At 33.7% G+C, this 16,715-nt stretch overlaps 1 pseudogene across 1 annotated transcript in view; it reads left to right on the top strand.

Moving 5' to 3' along the window:
- Nucleotides 1-2,327: 2,327 nt before the first annotated feature.
- The window catches only part of LOC148941779 (uncharacterized), a 35,836-nt pseudogene continuing 21,448 nt past the window's right edge, over nucleotides 2,328-16,715 (top strand). The window contains exon 1 of the transcript XR_016143171.1: nucleotides 2,328-2,442. The product of XR_016143171.1 is annotated as an uncharacterized LOC148941779 (transcript). The remainder of the gene's footprint in view (nucleotides 2,443-16,715) is intronic.

Below are 16,715 nucleotides of genomic sequence, written 5' to 3'. Positions count from 1 at the left end.
TGCAGGACCAGAAGATTCAAATTTGGCAAGAGGAAATGGTGAATTTCTGGTAACTAGATCTATATGCACAGGCCAGAGAGGCGGAAGGGGAGGAAATTTATTCTATGGCGAAGACATGAATGGGATTTTTCGCAAAAGTGAGAGTACATCAACTACCCTTTGGTAAAAGAAGGTAGTATCAGTATCAGGTAAAACTAGCAAACTAAATAAAGTTGTCAACTTAATTGATATTTTGTTATCCAACATTACATCTTGAACATCATTTATTTACAGTCCTAGCTACTTCGTTTTTCGACATAAGGTTTCAAACATATCATCACATTTTGAAATTTGAAATCCTACGAAAATTTGTGTATTCTTCCATTATAAATAATGGTGAAAATGATAGTCTCATTCTTTGACCCATCAGTGCATAGATTGTACATACGAAACTTTAATTTTTATGCAGATTATCGATTTTTTCTTTATCTATTGGCTTAGATCTCATAGCTTACTGGCGAACAGAATGTAGTTAGAGAAATTTGATGACAATCTAATCAGAGTTCTTAAACTACTGACTGAAGCATAACAAAGAAATGTTTGCAAAAAAAAAATAAAAATAAGAAGTCATATTAATGTCCTCAAATTTTCTTTAAATCCTTTCTAGTCAAGACATATTGCTGGTCTTCTTCTTCTTCTAATTCACAGCAGGCGGGCTATTCAGTTGGTACTATTTAGCCCTCTTCTTTTTGCTTCACTCTGTGGGCTACAGAGCTCGTGTCTTGGTTGTCTCTTATTTATTAGATTTTCTCAGATATCTGTCAGTAGATCTTTTGACTCAAGGAGTTCAAATATAAGATGATAGATATCGATTTCGGTGCTCTGTATGCAGGTATAGTTGGCTAGGCTCTTGGCTGATAGTGAGATTTTGTGGTGTTTGAAGCATTTTAACAGTTTACAAAGCAAGGTATGTTGTGCAGACGTCAGCGTATCACATTAAAATAGGCAATGGTCAATTGTTTCATTATTCATATTACAATGCCTACAAAGAGGGGACAGGGGAATTGAACCACTTGAATTAGAAAGCTTATGTGAGAATGCAAGGAAATTTAGTCCATTTGTTCGAGAACGAATTCTATGATAAATTTTTAGAAAGATACTTATTGGGAAAGGATAGGATTAATCTTATGAAAATTAATATCTGATAGCCTCCATCGGTAAATATCTCTAATTGGGATTGGTCTCCCACTTGGCTGGTCAATATTTATAGCATTTTTTGCTATTTCATCAACCTGATGATTACCACTTATGCCAGAGTGGCTAGGAATGTACTGAAAATAAGTTTTTATGCCACTTGAGGCAAGATTATCAATAATACTGAGACAATGATAAGTGTCAATATCCAACTTATATTGAGGAGCTGAGGCCAGCAACTCAACGCTTGATAGAGAGTCGGAATATATTATAATATTAATTGAATTTGCAATCAAAGGTTGGTTTTCCTTAAGGTGTTCTAATGCCATGATTATGGCATTTAACTCAGAAGACATTATAGATAAATTATTATATAATCTCTCGCCCATTGCAATTTTCAGGTGTGGAAGGAAAACACCACTTGCAACCTTCTCATTCATTTTTGACCCATCAACAAATATTTGGAAGTGATTTTTATAGGTAATTGTATTAAGTTCTGAAATTTTTTCAGGACAAAAGCAATGGGGGTTAAATCTTTATTCCACTTTGAGAAATCATTATTTATTATGGGACTGGACCAATTCCATGGGGGGGATCGGGGGAAAGTGGGTGCAATAGACTTTGCTGGTATGGGGAACTTCTTCTGAATATTGGCATACTCATCTGCAATGCCTCTATACATGGCTGGATTTCTTAACCAATTATGTAGTGTGTGTGAGCTATTTGATTCAATTTTTGTAAGATGTTTTATCAAGAGAAATCTACGTCTCTCCCTTATTGTTGTTAATCCACTCTCCATAAGCAGAAACTTGGTGCTTGTGGGTCTCCTAAGACCAAATATGAGACGTATTATATCATTTTGTGTTGTTTCAATTTTTTGCATCTGGGTCTTTGCACATGCACCATAGACGATGAGCCCATAGTCAATATGGGGTCTTATATGTGATTTATAAAACTGGAGTAAGGTTTTCTCCTTACAGCCCCAGGGTATGGAAAGAAGTCTTTTTAGTATATTTGTTTTTCTATAGTGCACGCGAAAAAGCGCCTTGAGCATGGTTTACAATAAATGTAGTCTGAAACCTGTTACCTATAGTCTACTCAAAGTAGATGTAGATGTCATGATTTACAGAACAGCCATTTTTATTTTGGAAACTAAATAGGCCTAATTAGTTCCTGTCAAATTTTGATTTAGGAAATGGCAGATTGAATTTCTTTACTTATTTTTTTTTTAACTGGAATTCAGTCATTTTTTAGGCATAGGCATTAAAAGTAAGTTTCGGTAGTCCAATTTTTATTGGGGGGGGGGGCACTTCTGAGAAATAAGCACTAAATTAGGGTGGCAGGCCTATAATCGAATTCCCTGTATCACACTTTAAAGCTGATCTCTCTTAGCCTTACAGTTGTGCCCTCTTCTCTGCTTTGTCTTGGTATTGCCTTATATAATATATATAAGCGGTAAAATTCTAGTTTAGTTACTTTTACCTATATTAGAAAGGGGTGATGATAGGAAAATGAAACTTTCAGTGATGAGTCTACAGGCTAAAATATCTCCTGGGAGGGTATTATGAAGTACTTATCTCCTCTCCTTCTCCCTCTAGAGGATCCTGAAATTTGACTACATGACTAGTTGAAATTTTCACAAAACAACATTTTACCTTAATTTTCAGTTATAAGATTCTTTTTCTCTTGCTTTAGTTCTGAAAATGCAATTCCTATTATTTGAGGGTAAAATTCTACTTTAGTTACTTTTGACTATCTTGGAAAGGGGTTAGGTTAAGAAAATGAAACTTTCAGGGATGGGTCTACAGGCTAAAGTATGTCCTGGGAAGATATTTTGAAGTACTCACCTCCACTCCTTCTCCCTCTAGAGGGTCCTGACCTTTGATGACCTTTAAAAATATGTGAGGTATAGAAGTGAAACCTTGCAAAATAGATCTTCTGCTTAAATGAAGTACAATAAAATTGTTTTCAGCTTCACAACTTTGCTCAATCCCAATTTATAAGGTTTTAAAGATATGCAAATATATTTCCTAAATTTTGAAAATAAACTATTTATATGTCTTAAAATTCTGCTCAAATAACTGAAATTGTATTTTCAGAACTAAAGCCAGGGAAAAAGAAACTGATAACTGAAAATTAAGGTAAAATGTTGTTTTGTCAAAATTTCACTTGGTATAGAGCAGTCATGAAGGCAAATTTTAGGACCCTCTAGAGGAAGAAGGAATGGAGGTAGGTACTTCAAAATACCTTCCCGGGACATACTTTAGCCTGTAGACCCATCCCTGAAAGTCTCATTGTCCTAACCTAACCCCTTCCCAAGATAGCCAAAAGTAGCTAAAGTAGAATTTTACCGTAAAGTTCTACCAAATCATATTATTGAGTTAGGATTAAAGTGAATACACTATTTGATGCCTTTTTTTATGCTGATTACAAATATAAGCATTTCTATCGGAAATGAAGTTCAGCCCCCCATATATAGGCTATACCTAAACTAACCCTGAATTGGCATATATAGGGGGGGGCTGAAATTCATTTCCAATAGAAATGCTTATTATATTTGTAATCAGCATTAAAAAAGGCATTGCATGGTGTTTTCACTTTAGTCCTAACTCAATAATATGATTTGGTAGATATTGACCAGCATTTCTATCGGAAATGAATTTCAGCCCCCCCCCTATATATGCCAATTCATGGTTAGGTTAGGTATAGCCTATATAGGGGGGGGGGGCTGCAATTCATTTCCGATGGAAATGCTTATTATATTTGTAATCAGCATAAAAAAAGGCATCGAATGGTGTATTCACTTTATTCCTGACTCAATAATATGATTTGGTAGATATTGACCAAATGAAACTTTCAGGGAGGGGTCTACAGACTAAAGTATGGTTAAATTTTGGTAAATTTTTGGCAGTTCATATTATTGACTGGTAAATATAAACCAAATCCTATTATTGAGTTAGGAATAAAGTGAATACACCATTCAATGCCTTTTTTTATGCTGATTACAAATATAATAATAATTTCTATTGGAAAGGAATTTCAGCCCCTCCCCTATATATGCAAATTCAGGGTATATATTTCTACATTAGGGGGGGGCAAATTTTGTTTCTGATGTAAATGGGAGGTAAGTTTAAACTTTACCCCCACCCCCTAATGTAGAAATATATACCCTGAATTGGCATATATAGGGGGGGGGCTGAAATTCATTTTCAATCGAAATGATTATTATATTTGTAATCAGCATAAAAAAAGGCATCAAATGGTGTATTCACTTTATTCCTAACTCAATAATATGATTTGGTATATATTTACCGCCTTTTTTTATGCTGATTACAAATATAATAATCATTTCTATTGGAAATGAATTTTGGCCCCCCCCCCCTATATATGCCAATTAAGGGTATATATTTATCCAGTAGGGGGTGGGGGCAAATTTTATTTCTGATTTAAATGGGAGGTAAGTTTAAACTTTACCCCCCCCCCTTAATGTATAAATATATACCCTGAATTGGAATATATAGGGGGGGGGGGGCTAAAATTCATTTCCAATAGAAATGATTGTTATATTTGTAATCAGCATAAAAAATGGCATTGAATGGTGTATTCACTTTATTCCTAACTCAATAATATGATGTGGTATATATTTACCTATTGACTTACAACTAAAGTAAACATACCACTCAATCCCTTTTTTTATTCTCTTTCCAAATATAGGCCTAATAATTATTTGGTAAATATTTACCAAATCATATTATTGAGTTTCAAATAAAATAAATATACCATTCAATTCCTTTTTTTATGCTTATTACACATATAACAATCATTTATATTGGAAATTAATTTTGCCCCCCCCTATATATGTCAATTCAGGATATATATTTGCACATATGGGGGTGGGGGATAGGTTAGGGGGGGGGCTGAAAGTCATTTTGATAAAATAACAGTTCAAAATAGGGATAAAATCCTTTTTTAATAGACAGTGTATAATAAATTTCACAAAAAATACCAGATATTTCAGTCACATATACAGTGACTGTCTATACTGATGACAGTCACTGTATATGTGACCAAAATATCTGGTATTTTTTGTGAAATTCATTATACAGTATTTGCTCACATATACAGTGACTGTCTATACTGATGACAGTCACTGTATATGTGACCAAAATATCTGGTATTTTTTGTGAAATTTATTATACAGTGTCTATTAAAGAAGGATTTTATCCCTATTTTGAACTGTTATTTTATCATCATGGAAAGGCAGTGTGGTCTCCAAAATTATCTAAGAAAGTCATTTCCAATAGAAATGATTATTATATTTGTAATCAGCATAAAAAAAGGCTTTGAATGGTGTATTCACTTTATTCCTTACTAAATAATATGATTTGGTAAAAATTTACCAATTATTTTTGTTGGAAATGAATTTTACCCCTATATAGGCCATACAAATTCAGGGTATTTATTTGCACATTAGGGGGTTGGGAGTGAAGTTTATTTCTGATGTGAATGAGAAGTAAGTTTAAACTTTACCCCCCCCCCACCTAATGTGCAAATATATACCCTGAATTGGTATATATAGGGGTGGGGATAAAATTCATTTCCAACAAAAATGATCATTATATTTGCAATGAGCTTAAAAAAGGCATCAAGCAGTACATTCACTTTATTTGTAAGTCAATAATATGAACTGCCAAAAATTAACCTAAATTTCTAGGTGGCACTATAATTTAGCTAGGATGAAAGTGAAAACTTTATTTGATGCCTTTTTGAATTCAAGAATTAATTCTGTTACAAATTGCATCTTAAGCCCTTAAAGGGGCCCCAAAGGTATTTTAAATGAATTATAAAAGAGCATAAACAAAGCATCAAATTATGTTTTGACTTTCATCCTAGCTAAATTATATGGCCCACTGCTAATTTACAATGAATTTAACCCCCCTCAAATAGATATGCTGAACTGGAACATAACCTGAATTGTCAACAGCAAAGTTTCAAATTGCAAATTTCATTGCTATTTTTGTCAACAGCATTTGAAAAACATGAAATGGTAGGAAAACGGTTTATATTTGAGTTGCCCAATAAATGAGGTTTGAATAAATATTATAATATATGAGATATTAATTATTATAAATAAGTATTTTTGGAATATAATACTCTTGAACAAATTATTTATGAACTACTGATATGTTGTTAGCCAGGTTCCCACCAACTTTAATTTTATCCAGGGGGTAAGGTCTGATTATTTTGATATGAACACCCATTTTTTTCAAAATTTTGTTTTTAAAAACAAATTATTTTCTTCTTGTCTTTGTATAAATTTCCATAGAATTTGGTTTTATATGAAATATAAAACCATATGAATTTGTTTTTAAAAACAAATTATTTTCTTCTCGTCTTTCTATAAATTTCCATAGAATTTGGTTTTATATGAAATAAAATTGTTCCATTTGATTTTTCAATGGTACGGGAACCTAAAACGAGCATCACACAGATCTGCGCACACCCCTGCTACAATCTAATAGGCTCTTATCTATTTTATAACTAGTTAATAACTTAACTAGTGTTGATAACTACTTTGTGTGGTTACAAAAATGAAATACCTTTGGGGCCCCTTTAATGGTTTAAGATGCAATTAGCCCCAGAAGTAATTCTTGAATTATGAAAGAGCATAAAAAGAGGGATCAAGTAATGTTTTAAGTTTCCTCCTAGCTAAATTGTAGTGCCACCTAAAAATTTACCAAAGTAGGGTAAAGGTACCAATGATTTGACACTTTGGAACCCCTGTCAAAATTTTTGTTCAAAATGGAATAAATCTGCTTAGCCCTGACTTAGAGCACCTACTCTTGAAGCTGTTTTTGTATTTCAATAATAGGAAACGTTGATACAATATCCAGTACACCCAGATAACAAAAGAACATTTAATTCAGTCAGTTTCTTGTTTTTGACAAGAAAGGAGGTCCTGCCAATTTTTCAGGTATGCAACGTTCCAACTGCTGTTACTTGGTTATTTATTGCAAAACAAAACTTGGGATTAACACCAATGCATCCAGATACATCTGATTTCATCTGAAATCTAGTCACATTAGCTTTTTCTCGATAAAATTTAATTAATACTGCAACAAATATTGCATTTTCAAAACTAGGTTCCAAATGTACAAAATTCTTGTTTAATGTAGTGGAACACCTGGCACACAAAAATGTTCCTGTAGTCAAATTCAAATGTAGATAATGGCTTCTATAAATTGATTTATTTCTTTTGCATATATCTTGTAATTTTTGACAGACAGCAACAGGCTCTGCTGAAATATAGGTGACTCTGTCAAAAATTCTCTGGACATGTAAAACAAATCAGAAATAATTGGTGTCAAAATTCCAGGGTCTACTGACAAAAGTATAGCTGTCAAATTTATGGGTGCCTGCTACTGCCAAAAATTCCAGAGGTTCACATGGAATTCATTTTTCCCTTCCCTTGTTACTTCTCAACGAAACTAAAAACAAATTCTCAAATTTGGGTTGGAAGTTGAACCACTGCTTGACAAATGATATACCGTTTTCTTTAGCAACAAAAAAGCAAGGTACCATATTTTGTTGGTAGGATTTTAGACTTTCCTAGCAAAGGACAGTCCAAAATAAAATTTTCCATGCGGACTGGGATTGCCGATCACACACTTTGAAATGGCCAAATGTTAGCGATATTTACACTCTCAACAATGAACTAACCTTTGATAGGCCATTAAAAGTGAAAGGAAGTGGGCCATTTCAGATAGTGTTCGGAGATGCTATTCCTGTGGCATATATGCTATGCAACACTTAGAAAAAAGAAGATTTATTTGATCTAGGCTACAATATCACACTCCTTATGATTAACCAATTTTGTTATACTAAATACTACATACTTGAAACAATTTTTGTTAGTTTTATTACTTCTGCTTTTTGAATAGTGTTTTATACTTTTATACATTAAATGATGTTGAAGAAAAACAAAGAAACAAGAATATACATGTTGAATACACCAGGTTCCGCAAACATGTATTCCCCAAGTATTTTGATGTGTGTCAAATTGGGTTCCAACTTGCATTGAAAACAGGTAACTTTTTGTTGTGTTACATTTGTAAATGAAAATGCTCTAATTTCAGGAAATTGGAGTTTCATACTCTTTTCAGATAAAACTTCAAACTTCTCATTAAACAATTAGATTCCTAGGTGTTTTTTCTACATACTTAAATGCTTTTCAAACCAGAAGTCTTTAAATTCGGAGTCCTGGAGTAGAAAAACTGTTTTTTTTTACAAAAACTGTCAAATCATTGGTACCTTTACCCTATGTCCTGGGAGGGTATTTTGAAGTACCTACCTCTACTCCTCCCTCTATAGGACAGTGACCTTTAAAAATCATTGTGTTATAAAAGTGACTTTGTAAAATAGATCTTCTGCTTAAATGAAGTAAAACAAAACTGTTTTGGTAAATTTGCAGTGGGCCACATAATTTAGCTAAGATGAAAGTGAAAACATCTTTTGATGCCTTTTTTTACTCTAGAATTGCTTCTGGGGCTAGTTGCCTCTTGAGCTATTAAAGGGGCCCTAAAGGTATTCCATTTTTGTAACCACACAAAGAAGTTATCAACACTAGTTAAGTTATTGAAATGTGGTTGAAAACATATCACTAGTTTATAAATAAGTTGTTCAAGAGTAATATATTTCAAAAATACTTATTTATAACAATTCAAATCTCATTTATTAAGTCGTTTAAATATAAGGCGTTTTCCTACTGTTTCAAGTTTTTTGAATGCTGTCAACAAAAATAGTGCTGAATTTTGTAATTTGAAACTTGTCATCAACAATCCAGGGTATATATTTGCACATTTGGGGGGTGGATGTGGGTAAATTTCATGGTAAATTTGCAGTGGGCTATATAAATTAGCTAGGATGAAGGTGAAAACATCATTTGATACTTTTTTATGCTCTTTCATTATTCATATAGAATACCTTTGGGGCTGCTTTAAGAGCTCAAGATGCAACTAGCCGCAGAAGCAAATCTTGAATTATGAAAGAGCAAAAAAAAGGCACCCAAAGACGTTTTCTATTTCATCTTAGCTAAATTATGTGATGCACTGCAAATTTATCACTGTTTTCAGCTTCACAACTTTGCTCAATCCCAATTTATGAGGTTTCAAGGATCTGCAAATACATTTCCTAAACTTTGAAAAATCCATCAATATGGCATAAAATACTAATCAAGTAACAGGATTTGTATTTTCAGAACTAAAACCAAAGAAAAAGAAAGTGATAACTTAAATTTAATGTAATATATGACCTTCAATAGGATGACCTGTCAAGTAGGCTAACATAGGCTAACATCATCCAAGTTTTCAGGGAGGCAGTTGAGATAAAAAAAAAGTACATTCACAAAAAGGTAGCTCTCAATAGAGACACTGGAGACACCCTATTTATAATGAACTAATTAATTCTGATTGTTTTACTTAAATTAAAAAAGTAGGCTAGGATAGGGCTAACATAGAAGCTTGGCAATACCTTCCCAGAGTATGTTTTTGGCTTTGGATTCATTACTGAAAGTTCATTTTCCTATCCTAACCCCTTTCCAAGATAGCAAAAGTAGCTAAAGTAGAATTTTACCAAGGCATATTTTTAGATTACTAGTTTTATGCTGATGTTTATTGTTTAGTTTGCATTTCTGACAAGTCTTCCCCACCCCCTTCTAATTGTTTCATGTAGCCTTGGGTTTATTTCCTTTTCTTCAGGTAGTTCTCTTGGCCTAGACCAAGAAACTAACCAACAATGATGAAATCTTACTTCATTCTATGCAGAACATTCCTATTATTACAATTATTATGTTCTTTCCTGTTGGATCCATCTTTTGAAATAAATTTGATAAATATTTAAAACAGTTTCAAACTAAACTAGATTGCTTCATGTCAATAGACTACACAAACAGATTTTCAACAGAAAACCAATTGCTTATGATAACATTCAATAACAAAGAAATATATTATTAGATAGGGAAAGAATGCATGGCTTTTGTCAGAGTAATAAATTTTATATTTAAAAAATAAGGAGTAAAATAGTCATGTATGCTTTTTTAGGATACTTCCTTCAGAAGAGCTGTAACTCTAGACTGCTACCAAACATTCTAAATTATTTCTTTATGTTATTGATGGATATGGCTTTTCTTCCCTTTCACCATGGCCTTTAGTTTTAAGATATATAGCCCAAATTGTAAGTATTTTTCCACAGTCCAAACAAAAACTCGGTTTAAGATTAGAGATGATTCCACCTCTTTTACATAGAGACAAGGAGAACGCACTGAATGTTGCCCTTTTTTTTATGTTCTTTTCAATAATAACTTTAACTTAAATTACAGCTAGGAGCAATCTAAGAATTACTCATTGTAGACCTCAAGAATTATGACTTGAGTTGTATACAAAGTTCATTAGTGACCAGGGGCTTTTCCATGTTCAGTAGCATCCCAATTGAGTTTACACTCTTTGGAGGACCACTCAAGCATCCAGCCTTTGTTTGAAAATATCAATGGATCAGCATTAACTGTTTCATTAGATAGTTTGTTCCAACTGTTGACAATGCATGATGAAACGAATTGAATATAGACACTAGATATTGTAGACTGTTTGACAAGTTTCAGGTCATGACCTCTAGTTCTTGAGTTGGGACCAACTGTAGGAAATAATGCTGGGAGAGTATTAGCCCTCAATAACTGGTAGGCTAAAATGACATCCTCTCTATTTCTCCTGTAAACAAGTGTAGAGATTCAGCTTTGATTTTTGTTCAGGGTAGGAAAGCTCCTGCATGCCAGATATTCCTTTAGTGGTACATCTCTGCATATCCTCAAGAACTTTTGTCTTTTTTAAAATAAGGGGAGGCAAGAGACATTCCAACCTCAAGCTTAGGACACACAAGTCCCTTATTTAAAAGACTGATTACTTTAGGCAAACAAGTGGAAATAGTATGCTTAACCAGTCCCATGGTTGAACTAGCCCCAGTAGCAGACCTCTTAGCATGAGTGCTGGATTTTAGTTCATTGTCAATATTGACACCAATATCCTAATCATTATTTACAGAGGGGAGTGGGTGTTCTAAGAAAAAATAAGAGCAGCAAGGACTCTGTTTGCCAAAGTTGAAATGAAAAAATAGTAAAAAAGAGAAAAACGGGGATTATACAAGCCAGTGAAAAATGTGGACTAAAATGCAAGTATTTCAGTCAAGACCCCCGCTTGACCGTCTTCAGTGCATATTAATAACATATAAATTACTAATAAAAATCCAAGGATACTATAAAAAAACTTCAAACCTTAAAACAAAGCACAACTAAAATTTGACGACCCTTTCCATGTAATGGGGAAGAGGTAACGGAATAAAAAAATACATTACTGAATGGGAATGAAATTTTTAATTTATACAGAGCATTTTTAAAAGCTAAATGCTTTCCAGGTAAAACATCACAGATTAGGTCAGGTTGCAAAATGCGATCTTTTTTTTATTTATGTAAAACAATCAGAATTAATTAGTTCATTATAAATGGGGCTTAAATAGGTCTCTCCAGTGTCTCTATCAAGAGCTACCTTTTGGCGAATGTACTTTTTTATCTCAACTGCGACATAGCTTAAAAGCTTTGTTGATTGAGGACCTGTGTTCCAATATTCTCTCCTCCAATTGCTGGTGGGTTCTTCCAACATAGAAACAGCCGCAAAAACATGGAACCCTATAAACACCACTGCCCAAAATAGGGCTTGTTTTATCTTTGCTGCTGTTAAAATAGTTCTGAATTTTATTAGAATTTTTGAAGGTGACATTTCAGTTATTTTTTTTTTAGAATTCTTTGCAGTGTGTCACCTAATGTGGGAAAATAGGGTAAAACAGTAAAGACTTTCTTATCCTCCATTAAAGGGATGATATCTCTTGGAGGTTGTCGAGATGATGAATCCTTTTCTGCCTTTTTTTGTCTTTTTTCTATGATTCCATTAACTTGTTGGGATATCCATTGCAAAACAAAATGTTCTTCAGATTATTCAATTCTGGGATTATATGAGCTTTTCAACTAAGTCTTATAAAATGATCAAGTAAAGATATAACTACTCCTCTTTTTACACAAGGAGGGTGGTTGGAAGAGAAAAGCAAATACCTATCATTATGTGTAGGTTTTCTCTAAATTGAATATTTAAGGCTGAGAGATTTATTGAAGATTAATTTGTCTAAAAAAGGCAGTTGATGATTATCTTTTAGTTCCGTGGTGAACTGAAAGTTGAAATCAAAACTGTTAATACGAGACAAAAAATTGTTAAGTTCTATCTCTCCATGATGCTACACAGAAATAACATCGTTGACAGACTTGCCCAAAACAGGTGTTTTGGAGGAAAAGTATTCAAAGCAAAGGTTTCAATAAATTCCATGTAAAAAGTGGCTAAAAAAGGTAAAAGGCTCCTACCCGTTGGGAGGCGATTTATTTGGGTGAAAAATTTATTATTGTACCAAAAATACAAGGAATATCTATTGCAAAGGTGAACAAGTTGCAGAATGGTTTCAATATCTAATGTTTTGTAATCCATCCAGTTTCATCCAAGTTTTCAGGGAGGCAGTTGATATAAAAAAAAAGTACATTCACCGAAAGGTAGCTCTCAATAGACACACTGGAGAAACCTATTTAAGCCCCATTTATAATTAACTAATTAATTCTGATCGTTTTTAGTTTAATAAAAAAAAAAAAAAAATCACATCTTGCAACCTAACCTAATCTATGATGATGTTTTACCTGGAAAGCGTTTAGCTTTTAAAAATGCTCTGTATAAATTAAAAACTTTAATTCCCATTCAGTACTGTATATTTTTTTATTCAGTTACCCTTTCACCATTACATGGAAAAAGTTGTCAAAATTTATTTGTGCTTTGTTTTAAGTTTTGAAATTTTTTAAAAGTATCTTCGGATTATTATTAGTAATTTTTATGGTATTATTGTGCTCTGAGAACAGTCAAGCGGAGGTCTTGACCAAAATATTTGCATTTTAGTCCACATTTTTCACTGGCTTGTATAATCCTCGTTTTTCTCTTTTTTACTATTTTTTCGTTTTATCGTGATTAGCCAGTGTAGTCTCAGAAATTTATGACATGCTTATGTGGAGCATATGACCAAGTCTGTTCTTAATTATTTTGATTTTTCCAAAAAACGCGCTAAATTGAATAGCCAGCAAGAATTTCTACAGAATTGTAGGTTTAATAGAATTTTTCTAAAGTCTCTTTGTTTTTGATTAAATCTAGGCACGCAATCGGAACAGAAATATAGTCAAAGGGTTGATTTTCAATCATAGAACCACATTTTAAAAGAGCATAAAAACCAACGTTTTTTCCTTAGTAACATGATCTCAAAAGTTCAACATTTTTTACAGCTTGACCTCTCGTCACCAGATTTTCAACAGATTTCTAAAATAGCTTGAAGTTCTTTCCATTACAACTTTTCCATGGCTAGAACTTGTTTATCAGAAAAGTTTGTAAAATTACAACACGAAAAATTTCAAATTTTCAGATGTTTTCTTCCTAGATTCTGTCCTGGCCCAGCCACTGAGAACCTATCTTTGAAGGTTCTTACACTTGAAGAAATCCATGTCTTGTCTAAGGGACCAAAATTTTGCTTGCCTCATCCACAATTAATTTTCTCAGAGATAGTATCCAGTGTGGAGGTGGGTAAATTTGGTTCAAGAGGTATTGTGGAAAACCAAGAAATACTTCAAGGGGAGGTTGTTAAGAATATCCTTGACTTCACCTCTTGTTCCTTTAATTCAAATAATTGGGAAACACAAATTCTGAAAAATATAACAAAAGACCCAGACATCATTATCACCAGGGCTGACAAAGGGAATAAAACTGTTATCCTTGATAAAAATCTGATAAAAAACAAAAAAGTTACAGATATCTTGTCCAACACTCATGCTTATAAACCTATAGATTCAGACCCCACAGACAAGTTCACCTGTGAAGTAGGAACAGAGCTGGGAATTTTACAAAATGAAAGACTTGTTACTCCACAAATGTACAAAATGTTTTATCCTAAAAGGTGCTCCGATCCTAAATTCTATGATCTCCCAAAAATTCACAAAGATGGAGTTCCTCTGTGCCCAATTATGGTCCCTTATAGTTCGTCAGCTTCCAGACTGGGAAAATGGTTATCAACAATTTTTCGTCCTCTTATGTCGACACAAGCTTCTTACATAAAAAATTCAGTACACCTTGTGGAAAAATTAAAAAACCTTGATACAAAAAAAGACACAGTTTTTGCCAGTTTTGATGCCATTTTGATGTAACGCCTACTTCTTGTCATATAAAAAAATGTGAATTTGCTCTTCAAAAGAAACTAGAAGATAATATCTCAAGCAGTGAGCATTGATAGAGGATTATGTGTTGGATTATTTAATGACTGCATTGAGTGGACTTGGTATGAAATTATGGCTTCTGGTCAATTTTGCATTCTCCTATACTGAACTTTATTAGCCAATGCATCTATGCTGGCGTAAAACTGATAAATTTGTCAAGAGTAGTGTGGAGTTTTTTCCTAAAGAAACGATTCTTCAGGAGAAAAAGTTATTATATGAAGTAAGTTGCTGTAATGATAGATGCGTAAAGTACTTTAATGATGAGGATAACATCATGGATATTGCAAAAATATTTCATAAATTCTCAAAAGAGAAAAAGACACCTCCCAAATTTATGATTTTGGACCCTTCAGAAGTCCCAGCAGGTACTGAACTAGGTTTGGCGTGCATAACCTCTACAGTGAATCAAATGTGTAGAAAGATGGAAGAAACTCTAACCGAGTTCAGACAAGGGTCAGTGTGTAAGGCTATCCCTGATTTGGATAGAAATACTGTTGTAAACCCTCTACTATATTATGAAGTGGTGAAAAATACCCCTAAATCCTCGTTGACCGCTGAAGCTAGTAAATTAGCTATCGATTCAGTATACAATACGGATCCTTTAAGAAATAAGATTGCAGTTCGTCATCACAAATAAGAGTTTAAAATTCTTGAAGACAAATATTAAAATGGCTGACAAAATTGCAGATTCATTTAAAACTTTGGACGATAGTGTAGCTGTACAAATCAAAGCTAAACAGTTTATGGGCATCTTAAAGCAGGTACCATGATAATGGATCGAGTTTCATAATGGATTACAAGCCTAGATTCCTAACTGTATCAAGGCCGAACGTTGTGGGCTTTTATTAACTTTTAAAGTATTGTTCGCTTCTCAGAATGATCTAGAGGATTTTTCGAAAAATCCCCCTAAACTTGGATACGAGATCCTCCGCGTCGAAAAATATCGGTATCTACCCTGCAGATGCTATAATTGCCACAAAGACGATGGTCACGTGGCAAAAGATTGCAAAGTTTCCCAGATATGTGGACAGTGTGTGTAAACTGGACACAGACATACCAAAGAATCCCCTTGCTCTAATAGTGTATATTGTGTATCACGTCAATCTAGAAAACGAAGCTGTTACTCTTTCAGCTGTCCCAAAAACCGAAAGTAAATAGAATCCCAGCAAATTCGTAGAGATGGCAACTAACCACAGTTCTGTATTGGAGTTATCTTGGAACATAAATGGTGGCGTCCTGAATAAACTTGCCTTGCTTGAAAATATGGTTAAAAAATATGACATAGTGTGAAGACAGGAACACTTTTTACTACCGGATCACAAAAACATACTACGAATATCTCGTTCTAATTCTACTTTGATATACCCTGCTTTTCTTCAAAAACGAAACGGCCAACCTAGCGGAGGGCTGGCTGTCTTTAGCAAGTATAAATTTGAATGTTTACATTCAGATGATCACTTTCTTGCCGTTTTTGCAATGGTTTCGCTATTTTGAATGTTTATTTACGCACTAATTTTAGCGATCAGGCCTCAGGAATGAGGTTTAATAATGCATGTTGCAAGTTGGCTAAATATGTTAAACAACTGCTCCATTCATTCCTACTTTGTCTCATTATTGACGATTTCAACTGTGATTTATCAACTGATTGTTGCCCCTGAGCTCAAATTTTAAAGAAGATTTTGCCTAATGTGTTCCATGTGCTCCCGAAAAATCAACAGACAACTTTCATATCCATAGCTAACACTGCTTCAAACATTTATCATGTTATGTTCTCTGGCGAACCTGTGCATGTAGTTTCAGTTTTGAATGATTTTTTTGTGTAGAAATAACATTCCTATTAACGTGAGTATTCCAGTATCTAGTTCTCCAAGGGCCTCCCTACGTTCTAAATGGTCTGTCAGGAAATCTTGGGATATCACAGACGTAGGACTTTTCCGGAAAGTTTGTGATGATATTTTGACTAAAATAAAAGTTCCCTATCGCCTCCTTCAATCTTCTTCTGCAGTTATGGATGAGCCTGAGCTTTGCTTACAGCTTAATCTATATTGTGAACAAATTATTCATGCTATTAGACATGCTGATCATGCAGCTGTACCTGTTCGCAAGTCTCGAGTAAAAACGGAAAAATATGGCTGGTCTCGAAATTCAATTT

The sequence above is a fragment of the Artemia sp. Qi Xiang Cuo genome, chromosome 17 (assembly GCF_049724085.1).
Source record: "Artemia sp. Qi Xiang Cuo chromosome 17, ASM4972408v1, whole genome shotgun sequence".
NCBI lineage: Eukaryota > Metazoa > Arthropoda > Branchiopoda > Anostraca > Artemiidae > Artemia > Artemia sp. Qi Xiang Cuo.
The sequence above is the reverse complement of the archived record's forward strand: the minus strand, read 5'-3'. Positions and strand labels throughout refer to the sequence as shown.